We start from the raw sequence: 5,377 nt of genomic DNA, 5'->3' as shown, positions 1-5,377 counted from the left end.
GTAGGATGCAGGGCTATACGAGGCAGGTGTGTAGTGCTGTACCTGACAGGTGTGTAGGGATGTACCTGAAAGGTGTGTATTGGGGCTGTACCTGACAGGTGTGTAGGGGGGCTGTACCTGACAGGTGTGTAGGGCTGTACCTGACAGGTGTGTAGGGGGGCTTTACCCGACAGGTGTGTAGGGCGGTACCTGAAAGGTGTGTAGGGCTGTACCTGACAGGTGTGTAGGGCTGTACATGACAGGTGTGTAGGGATGTACCTGACAGGTGTGTAGGGCTGTACCTGACAGGTGTGTAGGGATGTACCTGACAGGTGTGTAGGGCTGTACCTGACAGGTGTGTAGGGATGTACCTGACAGGTGTGTAGGGGGGCTGTACCTGACAGGTGTGTAGGGCGGTACCTGACAGGTGTGTAGGGCTGTACCTGACAGGTGTGTAGGGATGTACCTGACAGGTGTGTAGGGCTGTACCTGACAGGTGTGTAGGGATGTACCTGACAGGTGTGTAGGGCGGTACCTGACAGGTGTGTAGGGCTGTACCTGACAGGTGTGTAGGGATGTACCTGACAGGTGTGTAGGGATGTACAGTACCTGACAGGTGTGTAGGGATGTACCTGACAGGTCTGTAGGGCTGTACCTGACAGGTGTGTAGGAGGGCTGTACCTGACAGGTGTTTATGGCGGTACCTGACAGGTGTGTAGGGCTGTACCTGACAGGTGTGTAGGGGGGCTGTACCTGACAGGTGTGTAGGGCTGTACCTGACAGGTGTGTAGGGATGTACCTGACAGGTGTGTAGGGGGGCTGTACCTGACAGGTGTGTAGGGCTGTACCTGACAGGTGCGTAGGGATGTACCTGACAGGTGTGTAGGGGGGCTGTACATGACAGGCGTGTAGGGCTGTACCTGACAGGTGTAAAGGGCTGTACCTGACAGGTGTAAAGGGCTGTACCTGACAGGTATGTATGACTGTATCTGACAGGTGTGTAGAGCTGTACCTGACAGGTGTGTAGGGCTGTACCTTATAGGTGTGTAGGGGGGCTTTACCTGACTGCTGTGTAGGGATGTAACTGACAGGTGTATAGGTATGTAGCTGGCGGGTGTGTAGGGCTGTACCTGACATGTGTGTAGGGCTGTACCTGACAGGTGTATAGGTATGTAGCTGGCAGGTGTGTAGAGCTGTACCTGACAGGTGTGTAGGGCTGTACCTGACAGGTGTATAGGTATGTAGCTGGCAGGTGTGTAGAGCTGTACCTGACAGGTGTGTAGGACTGTAACAGACATGTGTGTTGAGCTGTACGTGACAGGTGTGTAGGGCTGTACCTGACAGGTGTGTAGGACTGTAACTAACATGTGTGTTGAGCTGTACATGACAGGTGTGTAGGGATGTACCTGACAGGTATATAGGTATGTAGCTGGCAGTTGTGTAGAGCTGTACCTGACAGGTGTGTAGGGGGGCTGTACATGGCAGGTGTGTAGGGCTGTACCTGACAGTAGTGTAGGGCTATACAAGACAGGTGTGTAGGGATGTAACTGACAGGTGTGTAGGACGGTACCTGACATGTGTGTAGAGCTGTACCTGACAGGTGTGTAGGGCTGTACCTGGCAGGTGTGTAGGGCTGTACCTGACAGTAGTGTAGGGCTATACCTGACAGGAGTGTAGGGGGCTGTACCTGACAGGCGTGTAGGGCTGTACCTGACAGGTGTGTAGGGCTGTACCTGACAGGTGTGTAGGGCTGTACCTGACAGGTGTGTAGGGCTGTATCTGACAGATGTATAGGTATGTATCTGGGAGGTGTGTAGAGCTGTACCTTACAGGTGTGTAGGGCTGTACCTGACAGGTGTATAGGTATGTAGCTGCCAGGTGTGTAGAGCTGTACCTTACAGGTGTGTAGGGCTGTACCTGACAGGTGTGTAGGACTGTAACTGACATGTGTGTTGAGCTGTACCTGACATGTGTGTAGGGCTGTACCTGACAGGTTTATAGGTATGTAGCTGGCAGGTGTGTAGAGCTGTACCTGACAGGAGTGTAGGGCTGTACCTGACAGGTGTATAGGTATGTAGCTGGGAGGTGTGTAGAGCTGTACCTGACAGGTGTGTAGGGCTGTACCTGACAGGTGTGTAGGACTGTAACAGACATGTGTGTTGAGCTGTACGTGACAGGTGTGTAGGGCTGTACCTGGCAGGTGTGTAGGGGGGCTGTACCTGGCAGGTGTGTAGGGCTGTACCGGACAGTAGTGTAGGGCTATATATGACAGGTGTGTAGGGATGTAACTGACAGGTGTGTAGGACGGTACCTGACATGTGTGTAGAGCTGTACCTGACAGTAGTGTAGGGCTGTACCTGACAGGAGTGTAGGGGGGCTGTACCTGACAGGTGTGTAGGGCTGTACCTGACAGTAGTGTAGGGCTGTACCTGACAGTAGTGTAGGGCTGTACCTGACAGGAGTGTAGGGGGGCTGTACCTGACAGGTGTGTAGGGCTGTACCTGACAGGTGTGTAGGGCTGTACCTGACAGGTGTGTAGGGCTGTACCTGACAGGTGTGTAGGGCTGTACGTGACAGGTGTATAGGGCTGTACCTGACAGTAGTGTAGGGCTGTACCTGACAGGTGTGTAGGGGGGTGTACCTGACAGGTGTGTATGGGGGCTGTACCTGACAGGTGTATAGGTATGTAGCTTGCAGTTGTGTTGAGCTGTAGCTGACAGGTGTGTAGGGCTGTACCTGACAGGTATATAGGTATGTAGCTGGCAGTTGTGTAGAGCTGTACCTGACAGGTGTGTATGGGGCTGTACCTGGCAGGTGTGTAGGGATGTAACTGACAGTAGTGTAGGGCTGTACCTGACAATAGTGTAGGGCTGTACCTGACAGGTATATAGGTATGTAGCTGGCAGTTGTGTAGAGCTGTACCTGACAGGTGTGTAGGGGGGCTGTACCTGGCAGGTGTGTAGGGCTGTACCGGACAGTAGTGTAGGGCTGTACATGACAGGTGTGTAGGGCTGTATCTGGCAGGTGTGTAGGACGGTAACTGACATGTGTGTAGAGATGTACCTGACAGTAGTGTAGGGCTGTACCTGACAGGAGTGTAGGGGGGCTGTACCTGACAGGTGTGTAGGGATGTACCTGACAGGTCTGTAGGGCTGTACCTGACAGGTGTGTAGGAGGGCTGTACCTGACAGGTGTTTATGGCGGTACCTGACAGGTGTGTAGGGCTGTACCTGACAGGTGTGTAGGGCTGTACCTGACAGGTGTGTAGGGGGGCTGTACCTGACAGGTGTGTAGGGCTGTACCTGACAGGTGCGTAGGGATGTACCTGACAGGTGTGTAGGGGGGCTGTACATGACAGGCGTGTAGGGCTGTACCTGACAGGTGTAAAGGGCTGTACCTGACAGGTGTAAAGGGCTGTACCTGACAGGTATGTATGACTGTATCTGACAGGTGTGTAGAGCTGTACCTGACAGGTGTGTAGGGCTGTACCTTATAGGTGTGTGTAGGGCTGTACCTGACAGGTGTGTAGGGCTGTACCTGAGAGGTGTGTAGGGGGGCTTTACCTGACTGCTGTGTAGGGATGTAACTGACAGGTGTATAGGTATGTAGCTGGCGGGTGTGTAGAGCTGTACCTGACAGGTGTGTAGGGCTGTACATGACAGGTGTGTAGGGGGGCTGTACCTGACAGGTATAAAGGGCTGTACCTGACATGTGTGTAGGGCTGTACCTGGCAGGTGTATAGGTATGTAGCTGGCAGGTGTGTAGAGCTGTACCTGACAGGTGTGTAGGGCTGTACCTGACAGGTGTATAGGTATGTAGCTGGCAGGTGTGTAGAGCTGTACCTGACATGTGTGTAGGGCTGTACCTGACAGGTGTGTAGGACTGTAACAGACATGTGTGTTGAGCTGTACCTGACAGGTGTGTAGGACTGTAACTAACATGTGTGTTGAGCTGTACATGACAGGTGTGTAGGGATGTACCTGACAGGTATATAGGTATGTAGCTGGCAGTTGTGTAGAGCTGTACCTGACAGGTGTGTAGGGGGGCTGTACATGACAGGTGTGTAGGGCTGTACCTGACAGTAGTGTAGGGCTATACAAGACAGGTGTGTAGGGATGTAACTGACAGGTGTGTAGGACGGTACCTGACATGTGTGTAGAGCTGTACCTGACAGGTGTGTAGGGCTGTACCTGACAGGTGTGTAGAGCTGTACCTGACAGTAGTGTAGGGCTGTACCTGACAGGTGTGTAGGGCTGTACCTGACAGGTGTGTAGGGCTGTATCTGACAGGTGTATAGGTATGTAGCTGCCAGGTGTGTAGAGCTGTACCTTACAGGTGTGTAGGGCTGTACCTGACAGGTGTATAGGTATGTAGCTGCCAGGTGTGTAGAGCTGTACCTTACAGGTGTGTAGGGCTGTACCTGACAGGTGTGTAGGGCTGTACCTGACAGGTGTGTAGGACTGTAACAGACATGTGTGTTGAGCTGTACGTGACAGGTGTGTAGGGCTGTACCTGGCAGGTGTGTAGGGGGGCTGTACCTGGCAGGTGTGTAGGGCTGTACCGGACAGTAGTGTAGGGCTATATATGACAGGTGTGTAGGGATGTAACTGACAGGTGTGTAGGACGGTACCTGACATGTGTGTAGAGCTGTACCTGACAGTAGTGTAGGGCTGTACCTGACAGGAGTGTAGGGGGGCTGTACCTGACAGGTGTGTAGGGCTGTACCTGACAGGTGTGTAGGGCTGTACCTGACAGGTGTGTAGGGCTGTACCTGACAGGTGTGTAGGGCTGTACCTGACAGGTGTGTAGGGCTGTACGTGACAGGTGTATAGGGCTGTACCTGACAGTAGTGTAGGGCTGTACCTGACAGGTGTGTAGGGGGGTGTACCTGACAGGTGTGTATGGGGGCTGTACCTGACAGGTGTATAGGTATGTAGCTTGCAGTTGTGTTGAGCTGTAGCTGACAGGTGTGTAGGGCTGTACCTGACAGGTATATAGGTATGTAGCTGGCAGTTGTGTAGAGCTGTACCTGACAGGTGTGTATGGGGCTGTACCTGGCAGGTGTGTAGGGATGTAACTGACAGTAGTGTAGGGCTGTACCTGACAATAGTGTAGGGCTGTACCTGACAGGTATATAGGTATGTAGCTGGCAGTTGTGTAGAGCTGTACCTGACAGGTGTGTAGGGGGGCTGTACCTGGCAGGTGTGTAGGGCTGTACCGGACAGTAGTGTAGGGCTGTACATGACAGGTGTGTAGGGCTGTACCTGGCAGGTGTGTAGGACGGTAACTGACATGTGTGTAGAGATGTACCTGACAGTAGTGTAGGGCTGTACCTGACAGGAGTGTAGGGGGGCTGTACCTGACAGGTGTGTTGGGGGGCTGTACCTGACAGTAGTGT

Source organism: Crinia signifera, chromosome 2 (assembly GCF_055691185.1).
Source record: "Crinia signifera chromosome 2, ASM5569118v1, whole genome shotgun sequence".
Classification (NCBI taxonomy): domain Eukaryota; kingdom Metazoa; phylum Chordata; class Amphibia; order Anura; family Myobatrachidae; genus Crinia; species Crinia signifera.
The sequence above is the reverse complement of the archived record's forward strand: the minus strand, read 5'-3'. Positions refer to the sequence as shown.